At 40.4% G+C, this 10,968-nt stretch overlaps 1 non-coding gene across 1 annotated transcript; it reads right to left on the minus strand.

Moving 5' to 3' along the window:
• Window positions 1-7,705: 7,705 nt before the first annotated feature.
• Window positions 7,706-7,813, minus strand: LOC130937074 (small nucleolar RNA R71). Its single transcript, XR_009068309.1, has one exon. It is a non-coding gene; the product is annotated as a small nucleolar RNA R71 (small nucleolar RNA).
• Between the last annotated feature and the right edge of the window lie 3,155 nt (window positions 7,814-10,968).

Here is a 10,968-nt window from a genome sequence, read left to right on the forward strand (position 1 = left end):
ATCCCACAGATATTGTTGGTATGAAGCAAGCTATAGTCACCTTGTAAATCTCAATTAGGCAGATTAAATTGGTTTATGAATTTCGGAAATTAATAATAATTGGAAAATAAAAAGGGATAGAAATACTTATGTAAATCAATAGTGGGAATTTCAGATAGGTGTATGGAGATGCTGTGCTCCTCTTGAAACTCTACTTCACTACTCACTCTTTCTTCAATCCTCCTTACTCCTTTCCATGGCAAGCTATATGTAGGGCATCACCATCATCAGTGGCTACTTTCAATCCTCTCGGGAAAATGGTCCTATGCATTGTCACTGCACGGCTAATCGTCTGGAGGCATCACCCTTGCTGATGGCTACATCCCATCCTCTCAGTGAAAATGGTCCAAATGCTCTGTCACAGCACGGCTAATCATCTGTCGGTTCTCAATCAGGTTGGAATAGAATCCATTGATTCTTTTGCGTCTGTCACTAACGCACAGTCTTCAGGAGTTTGAAGCTCGTCACAGTCATTCAATACCGGAATCCTACTCGGAATACCACAGACAAAGTTAGACTTTCCGGATTCCTAGGATCCTACTCGGAATACCACAGACAAGGTTAGACTTTCCGGATCCCCATGAATGCCGCCATCTATCTAGCTTATACCACGAAGATTCTGTTGGGGAATCTAAGAGATATGCGCCCGGCCTAAAGTAGAACGGAAGTGGTTGTCAGTCACGCGCGTTCATAGGTGAGAATGATGATGAGTGTCACGGATCATCACATTCATCAAGTTGAAGTGCAACGTATATCTTGGAATAAGAATAAAAGAGAATTGAGTAAAAAGTAATAGTAATTGTATTGAAACTTGAGGTACAGCTGAGCTCCACACCCTTAATCTATGGTGTGCAGAAACTCCACCGTTGAAAATACATAAGTGAAAGGTTCAGGCATGGCCGAGAGGCCAGCCCCCCAAAACGTGATCAATAGTCTCCTAAGATGAAGAATAAAACAAAACTGAGACCAAAGATGAAACGTGGTCAAAAGACATCTAATACAATAGTTAAATGTTCTATTTATAATAAACTAGCTCCTAGGGTTTACATGAGTAAGTAATTGATGCTTAAATCCACTTCCGGGGCCCACTTGGCATATGTTTGGGCTGAGCTTGATCTACCCACGAGCTGAGGCTTTTCTTGGAGTTGAACTCCAAGTTATGACGTGTTTTGGGCGTTCAACTTCGGATCATGACGTTTTTCTGGCGTTTAACTCCAGACAGCAGCATGTACTTGGCGTTCAACGCCAAGTTACATCGTCAATTTCCGAATAAAGTATGGACTATTATATATTGCTGGAAAGCTCTGGATGTCTACTTTCCAAAGCCGTTCAGAGCGCGCCATTTGGAGTTCTGTAGCTCCAGAAAATCCTTTTCGAGTGCAGGGAGGTCAGATTCCAACAGCATCAGCAGTCCTTTTGTCAGCCTTTTTCAGAGTTTTGCTCAAGTCCCTCAATTTCAGCCAGAAATTACCTGAAATCACAGAAAAACACACAAACTCATAGTAAAGTCCAGAAATGTGAATTTAACATAAAAACTAGTGAAAATATCCCTAAAAGTAGCTTGAACTTACTAAAAACTACCTAAAAATAATGCCAAAAAGCGTATAAATTATCCGCTCATCACAACACCAAACTTAAATTGTTGCTTGTCCCCAAGCAACTGAAAATCAATTAGGATAAAAAGAAGAGAATATACTATAAATTCCAGAATATCAATGAATATTAATTATAATTAGATGAGCGGGACTTGTAGCTTTTTGCTTCTGAACAGTTTTGGCATCTCACTTTTTCCTTTGAAGTTCTGAATGATTGGCTTCTCTAGGAACTTAGAATTTTGGATAGTGTTATTGACTTTCCTAGTTAAGCATGTTGATTCTTGAACACAGCTACTTATGAGTCTTGGCCGTGGCCCTAAGCACTTTGTTTTCCAGTATTACCACCGGATACATAAATGCCACAGACACATGACTGGGTGAACCTTTTCAGATTGTGACTCAGCTTTGCTAGAGTCCCCAGTTAGAGGTGTCCAGAGCTCTTAAGCACACTCTTTTTGCTTTGGATCATGACTTTAACCACTCAGTCTCAAGCTTTTCACTTTGGACCTTCATGACACAAGCACATGGTTAGGGACAGCTTGATTTAGCCGCTTAGGCCTGGATTTTATTTCCTTGGGCCCTCCTATCCATTGATGCTCAAAGCCTTGGATCTTTTCTACCCTTGCCTTTTGGTTTTAAGGGCTATTGGCTTTTTCTGCTTGCTTTTTCTTTTTCTTTCTATTTTTTTTCGCCATTTTTTTTCAAATTTTTTTTTTCGCAAGCTTTCTTTTTCACTCCTTTTTCTTGCTTCAAGAATCAATTTCATGATTTTTCAGATCCTCAATAACATTTCTCTTTGTTCATCATTCTTTCAAGAGCCAACAATTTTAACATTCATAAACAACAAGATCAAAAGACATATGCACTGTTCAAGCATACATTCAGAAAACAAAAGTATTGTCACCACATCAATATAATTAAACTAAATTCAAGGATAAATTCGAAATTCATGTACTTCTTGTTCTTTTGAATTAAAACATTTTTCTTTTAAGAGAGGTGAAGGATTAATGGAATTTATTCATAGCTTTAAGACATGGTTACTACATACTAATGATCATGAAATAAAGACACAAAATATAGATAAACACAACATTAAAAACCGAAAAATAGAAAGAAATAAAGAACAAGGAATGAATCCATCTTAGTGGCGTCTTCTTCTTGAAGGACCAATGATGTTCTTAAGCTCTTCTATGTCCCTTCCTTGGCTTTGTTGCTCCTCCCTCTTTGCTCTTTGATCTTCTCTTATTTCTTGGAGAATGATGGAGTGCTCATGATGTTCCACCCTTAATTGTTCAACATTGTGGCTTAAATCTTCTAAGGAAGTGTTGAGTTGTTCCCAATAGTTGTTTAGAGGAAAGTGCATCCCTTGAGGCATCTCAGGGATTTCTTGATGATGAGCTTCCTCATGCATCTCTTGAAAACCGTGAGGGCTCTCTCTTGCTTGCTCCATCCTCTTCTTGGTGATGGGCTTATCCTTTTCAATAAGGATGTCTCCTTCTATGATAACTCCAGCTGAGTAACATAGATGGCAAATAAGGTGAGGAAAAGCTAGCCTTGCCATGGGTGAGGGCTTGTCGGCTATTTTGTAGATTTCATTGGAGATGACCTCATGAACTTCTACTTCCTCTCCAATCATGATGCCATGAATCATGATGGCCCGATCCACAGTAACTTCAGATCGGTTACTTGTAGGAATGATGGAGCGTTGAATGAACTCCAACCATCCTCTAGCCACAGGCTTGAGGTCCAGTCTTCTTAGTTGGACTGGCTTGCCTTTGGAGTCTCTCTTCCACTGAGCTCCTTCCACACATATGTCCATAAGGACTTGGTCCAACCTTTGATTAAAGTTGACCCTTCTAGTGTAGGGGCGTTCATCTCCTTGCATCATGGGCAAGTGAAACGCCAACCTCACATTTTCCGGACTAAAATACAAGTAATTCCCCCGAACCATTGTGAGATAATTCTTTGGACTCGGGTTCATACTTTGATCATGGTTCCTAGTGATCCATGCATTGGCATAGAACTCTTGAACCATTAAGATTCTGACTTGTTGCATGGGGTTGGTTAAGACTTCCCAACCTCTTCTTCGGATTTCATGTCGGATCTCCGGATACTCAGTTTTCTTGAGCATGAAAGGGACCTCAGGGATCACCTTCTTCTTTGCCACAACATCATAGAAGTGGTCTTGATGGCTCTTAGAGATGAATCTTTCCATCTCCCATGACTCGGAGGTGGAAGCTTTTGTCTTCCCTTTTCCTTTTCTAGAGGATACTCCGGCCTTAGGTGCCATTGATGGTAATGGAAAAACAAAAAGCTTATGCTTTTACCACACCAAACTTAAAATATTGCTCGTTGATGAGCGGATAATTTGTACCCTTTTTGGCATTGTTTTTAGTATGTTTTTAGTATGATCTAGTTAGTTTTTAGTATATTTTTATTAGTTTTTAGTTAAAATTCACTTTTCTGGACTTTACTATGAGTTTGTGTGTTTTTCTGTGATTTCAGGTATTTTCTGGCTGAAATTGAGGGACCTGAGCAAAAATCTGATCCAGAGACTGAAAAGGACTGCAGATGCTGTTGGATTCTGACCTCCCTGCACTCAAAGTGGATTTTTTCTAGAGCTACAGAAGCCCAATTGGCGCGCTCTCAACGGCGTTGGAAAGTAGACATCCTGGGCTTTCCAGCAATATATGATAGTCCATACTTTGCCCAAGATTTGATGGCCCAAACCGGCGTTCAAAGTCACCCTCAGAAATTCCAGCGTTAAACGCCGGAACTGGCACCTAAATGGGAGTTAAACGCCCAAACTGGCATAAAAGCTGGCGTTTAACTCCAAGAAGAGTCTCTACACGAAATTGCTTCATTGCTCAGCCCAAGCACACACCAAGTGGGCCCGGAAGTGGATTTTTATGTCATTTACTCATCTCTGTACACCCTAGGCTACTAGTTCTCTATATATAGGACCTTTTACTATTGTATTTTCATCTTTGGACATCTAGTTCTTAGATCATTGGGAGGCTGGCCTCATGGCCATGCCTAGACCTTGTTCTTATGTATTTTCAACGGTGGAGTTTCTACACACCATAGATTAAGGTGTGGAGCTCTGCTGTACCTCGAGTATTTATGCAATTACTATTGTTCTTCTATTCAATTCCGCTTGTTCTTTGTCCAAGATATCACTTGTTCTTCAATTTGATGAATGTGATGATCCGTGACACTCATCATCATTCTCACCTATGAGCAAGGTGACTGACAACCACTTCTGTTCTACAAGCAATCAAGGCTCTAGTGAATATCTCTTGGATTCCTGATACACGATGCATGGTTGATCGCCTGACAACCGAATGCTCGCCTGACAAACGAGCCAGCCATTCTGTGAGATCGGAGTCTTCGTGGTATAGGCAAGAACTGATGGTGGCATTCAAGAGAATCCGGAAGGTCTAACCTTGTCTGTGGTATTCTGAGTAGGATTCAATGATTGAATGACTGTGACGTGCTTCAAACTCCTAGCAGGCGGGGCGTTAGTGACAGACGCAAAAGAATCAATGGACTCTATTCCGGCCTGACCGAGAACCGACAGCTGATTAGCCATATGCTGTTACAGAGCATGGGAACATTTTCACTGAGAGGATGGGAGGTAGCCACTGACAACGGTGAAACCCTACACAAGCTTGCCATGGAAAGGAGTAAGAAGGATTAGATGAAGACAGTAGGAAAGCAGAGAGACGGAAGGGAAGGCATCTTCATAAGCTTATCTGAAGTTCCTACCAATGAATTACATAAGTACCTCTATCTTTATCTTTATGCTTTATTCGTACATCACTATACCCATTTGAGTCTGCCTGACTGAGATTTACAAGGTGACCATAGCTTGCTTCATACCAACAATCTCCGTGGGATCGACCCTTACTCACGTAAGGTATTACTTGGACGACCCAGTGCACTTGCTGGTTAGTTGTGCAAAGTTGTGTAGTGATCACAATTTTGCGCACCAAGTTTTTGGCGCTGTTGCCGGGGATTGTTTTGTGTATGGACAACTGACGGTTCATCTTGTTGCTTAGATTAGGTATTTTTTTTCTTCAGAGTTCTTAAGAATGAATTCTAGTGTTTCAAGGTGATGTTCTTATCATCACCAAAGCTAATTGATTCTCATCAATTTAGCTCTTGAATGCAATGTCCTGCTGAAGCTTGGCTAGCCATGTCTAATTCCTTTAGACTAAAGCTTTAGACTAACATTGCATGATTCCTGGAATTCTCATTAAGAATTTTGATACCTTTTATTTTCTTTTCCATATAACTTTCGAAAAAGCACAAAAAAATTACAAAATCATAAAAACCAAAAATATTTTATGTTTCTTGCTTGAGTCTAGTGTCTCATCTTAAGTTTGGTGTCAATTGCATGCATTCATTCATCTGTCTTAAGGATCTTCAAGTAATTCTTGATTATTTCTTACTCTGATCTTTGAATTCTCTTGACTTGAGTGTTTATGTGTCTCATATGCATTGTCATTAGCGTCAGTAGTATGCAAACTGCTAAGTTTGGTGTCTTGCATGCATTGTTATTTGATTTTAGTTGCATTTTGATTATTCCTCATTATTAAAAATCCAAAAATATTTTTAATTTGTGTCTTCTCAAGTCAATAATACAGAGAATTGAAGATTCAGAACATACAGCAGAGGAATTGCACAGAAAAAGCTGGGCATTCAAAACGCCCAGTGAAGAAGGACAGACTGGCATTTAAACGCCAGCCAGGGTACCTGGTTGGGCGTTTAACGCCCAAAAGGGTAGAGTTTTGGGCGTTAAACGCCAGAATGTGCACCATTCTGGGCGTTTAACGCCAGGATGGCACAAGGGGGAGGATTTTGTTTTCAAATCAATTTTTTTTCAAGTTTTCAAAGTTTTTCAAAATCAAATCTTTTTCAAATCATATCTTTTCAATCAAATGTTTTCAAAATCAATTTCTTTCCTTTTTCAAAGATACTTGCTATCAATTAATGATTTGATTCAACATTTCAAGTATGTTGCCTTTTCTGTTGAGAAAGGTTTAATGTTTGAATCATATCTTTTCTTGATAGGCAAGTCATTAATTTTTAAAATCAAATCTTTTTAAAATTGTTTTCAAATCATATTTTCTCAATCACATTTTTTTTAAAAAAACCAATCATATCTTCTTAACCACATCTTTTTCAAAATAGTTTTCAATCAAATCTTTTTGACTTCTAATTTCACAATCTTTTTCAAAACTCACTTGATTTCTTTTCCACTTTCATTTTCGAAAATCAATTAGTGTGTTTCAAAAATGTTTTCAAAATCTTTTACTTAATTTTCGAAAATTACTTCCCTCCTTCTCACATCCTTCTATTTATGGACTAACACTATTCCTTAATGTAAAATTCGAACTCCATCTTCTTTGATAAGTTCGAATTTTCTACTTCTGTCTTCTACTTTTCTTTTCCTCTGACACCTCAAGGAATCTCTGTACTGTGACATAGAGGATTCCACATTCTCTTGTTCTCTTCTCTTTCATATGAGCAGGAGCAGAGACAAAGGCATTCTTGTTGAAGCTGACCCTGAACCTGAAAGGACCTTGAAGCGAAAGCTAAGAGAAGCTAAGGCACAATTCTCTATAGAGGACCTAACAGAAATCTTCAAAGAAGAAGAACACATGGCAGCCAAAAACAACAATAATGCAAACAATGCAAGGAAGGTGCTGGGTGACTTTACTGTACCTACTCCCGACTTCTATGGGAGAAGCATCTCTATCCCTGCCATTGGAGCAAACAACTTTGAGCTTAAGCCTCAATTAGTTTCTCTAATGCAACAGAATTGCAAGTTTCATGGACTTTCATTGGAAAATCCTCATCAGTTCTTAGCTGAATTCTTGCAAATCTGTGACACTGTCAAGACTAATGGGGTAGACCCTGAGGTCTATAGACTTATGCTATTCCCTTTTGCTGTAAGAGATAGAGCTAGGACATGGTTGGACTCACAACCTAAAGAAAGTTTGGACTCATGGGAAAAGCTAGTCAATGCCTTCTTGGCAAAGTTCTTTCCACTTCAAAAATTGAGTAAGCTTAGAGTGGAAGTCTAAACCTTCAGGCAGAAGGATGGAGAATCCCTCTATGAAGCTTGGGAAAGATACAAGCAATTGATCAGAAAATGTCCTTCTGACATGCTTTCTGAATGGAGCATCATAGGTATTTTCTATGATGGTCCCTCTGAACTATCCAAGATGTCTTTGGATAGTTCTGCTGGAGGATCTCTTCATTTGAAGAAGACGCCTACAGAAGCTCAAGAGCTGATTGAAATGGTTGCAAATAACCAATTCATGTACACTTCTGAAAGGAATCCTGTGAATAATAGGACTAATCAGAAGAAAGGAGTTCTTGAGATTGATGCTCTGAATGCCATATTGGCTCAGAACAAGATATTGACTCAACAAGTCAATTTGATCTCTCAAAGTCTGTCTGGAATGCAAAATGCACCAAGCAGTACTAAGGACGCTTCATCTAAAGAAGAAGCCTATGATCCTGAGAACCCTTCAATGGAAGAGGTGAATTACCTAGGAGAACCCTATGGAAACACCTATAATTCTTCATGGAGAAATCACCCAAATTTCTCATGGAAGAATCAAGAGAGACCTCAACAAGGTTTCAACAACAATAATGGTGGAAGAAACAGGTTTAGCAATGGCAAGCCTTTTCCATCATCTTCTCAGCAACAGACAGAGAATTCTATGCAGAACCCCTCTGACTTAGCAACTATGGTCTCTGATCTAATCAAAACCACCCAAAGTTTCATGACTGAAACAAGGTCCTCCATTAGGAATTTGGAGGCACAAGTGGGACAGCTGAGCAAGAAAGTTACTGAACTCCCTCCTAGTACTCTCCCAAGCAATACAGAAGAAAATCCAAAAGGAGAGTGCAAGGCCATCAACATGGCCGAATTTGGAGAGGAAGGAAAGAAAGTGAACGCCACTGAGGAAGACCTCAGTGGGCGTGCACTGACCTCCATTGAGTTCCCCAATGAGGAACCATGGGAATCTGAGGCTCAAAATGAGACCATAGAGATTCCATTGGACTTACTTCTGCCTTTCATGAGCTCTGATGAGTATTCTTCCTCTGAAGAGGATGAGTATGTCACTGAAGAGCAAGTTGCTAAATACCTTGGAGCAATCATGAAGCTAAATGACAAGTTATTTGGAAATGAGACTTGGGAGGATGAACCCCCTTTGCTCACCAAAGAACTGGATGACTTGTCTAGGCAGAAATTACCTCAAAAGAGACAAGATCCTGGGAAGTTTTCAATACCTTGTACCATAGGCACCATGACCTTCAAGAAGGCTCTGTGTGACTTAGGGTCAAGTGTAAACCTCATGCCTCTTTCTGTGATGGAGAAGCTAGGGATCTTTGAGGTGCAAGCTGCAAGAATCTCATTAGAGATGGCAGACAACTCAAGAAAACAAGCTCACGGACTTGTAGAGGATGTTTTGGTGAAGATTGAAAACCATTACATCCCTGCTGATTTCATAGTCCTAGAGACTGGGAAGTGCATGGATGAAACCATCATCCTTGGCAGACTCTTCCTGGCCACAGCAAAGGCTGTGATTAATGTTGATAGAGGAGAGTTGATCATTCAAGTGAATGAAGAATCCTTGGTGTTTAAGGCTCAAGGATATCCCTCTGTCATCATGGAGAGGAAGCATGAAGAGCTTCTCTCAAAACAGAGCCAAACAGAGCCCCCACAGTCAAACTCTAAGTTTGGTGTTGGGAGGCCACAACCAAAATTCTAAGTTTGGTGTTGAACCCCCACATTCAAACTCTAAGTTTGGTGTTGGGAGGTTCCAACATAGCTCTGAGCATTTCTGAGGCTCCATGAGAGTCCTCTGTCAAGCTAATGACATTAAAGAAGCGCTTGTTGGGAGGCAACCCAATGTTATATTTTATATATTTTCCTTTGTTATTTTATTTTATTTTGTAGGTTGATGATCATGAGAAGTCACAAAATCAATTGAAAAAGCAAAAACAGAATGAAAAACAGGAAGAAAAATAGCACACCCTGGAGGAAGAACTTACTGGCGTTTAAACGCCAGTAAGAGTAGCAGTTGGGCGTTTAACGCCCAGTCTGGCACCATTCTGGGCGTTTAACGCCAGAAAGGGGCACCAGACTGGCGTTAAACGCCAGGAAAGGGCAAGAACCTGGCGTTAAACGCCAGAAATGGGCACCAGCCCGGCGTTTAACGCCAGAATTGGCTCAAAACGTGATTTTGTTCACCATTTGGTGCAGGGATGACTTTTCCTTGACACCACAGGATCTGTGGACCCCACAGGATTCCCACCTACCCCACCACTCTCTCTCTTCTTTACTCATTCACCAATCACCTCAATACCTCTTCCCCAAAAACCCTTCACCATTCAAATTCAAACCACTTCCCCACCCAAACCCACCCATACATGGCCGAACACAAAGCCCTTCCCTTCTTCCTCCTTTCTTCTTCTTCTACTCTCTTCTTTCTTCTTTTGCTCGAGGACGAGCAAACCTTTTAAGTTTGGTGTGGTAAAAGCATTTCTTTTTGTTTTTCCATAACCATTTATGGCATCCAAGGCCGGAGAAACCTCTAGAAAGAGGAAAGGGAAGGCAAAAGCTTCCACCTCCGAGTCATGGGAGATGGAGAGATTCATCTCAAGGGTGCATCAAGACCACTTCTATGAAGTTGTGGCCATGAAGAAGGGTCAACTTTGATCAAAGGTTGGACCAAGTCCTTATAGATATTTATGAAGAGGGCGCTCAATGAAAGAGAGATTCAAGAGGGAAGCCAGTTCAACTGAGAAGGCGTGACCTCAAGCCCATCACTAAGAAAAGGATGGAGCAAACAAGAGACCCCTCTCATCATGAGATCCCTGAGATGTCTCAAGGGATGCACTTTCCTCCACAAGACTATTGGGAGCAACTGAACACCTCCCTAGGAGAATTAAATTCCAACATGGGACAACTAAGGGTGGAGCACCAAGAACATTCCATCCTCCTCCATGAAATTAGAGAAGATCAAAGAATCATGAGAGAGGAGCAACAAAGGCAAGGAAGAGACATTGAGGAGCTCAAGCACTCCATAGGACCTTCAAGAGGAAGAACAAGCCGCCATCACTAAGGTGGACCCGTTCTTTAATCTCCTTGTTCTTTATTTTCTGTTTTTCGAAAATTAATGCTTATGTTTGTCTATGTTTGTGTCTTATGATCATTAGTGTCTTAGTGTCTATGCCTTAAAGTTATGAATGTCCTATGAATCCATCACCTTTCTTAATTGAAAACTATTTTTATCACAAAAGAACAAGA

Source organism: Arachis stenosperma, chromosome 6 (genome assembly GCF_014773155.1).
Source record: "Arachis stenosperma cultivar V10309 chromosome 6, arast.V10309.gnm1.PFL2, whole genome shotgun sequence".
Lineage (NCBI taxonomy): Eukaryota > Viridiplantae > Streptophyta > Magnoliopsida > Fabales > Fabaceae > Arachis > Arachis stenosperma.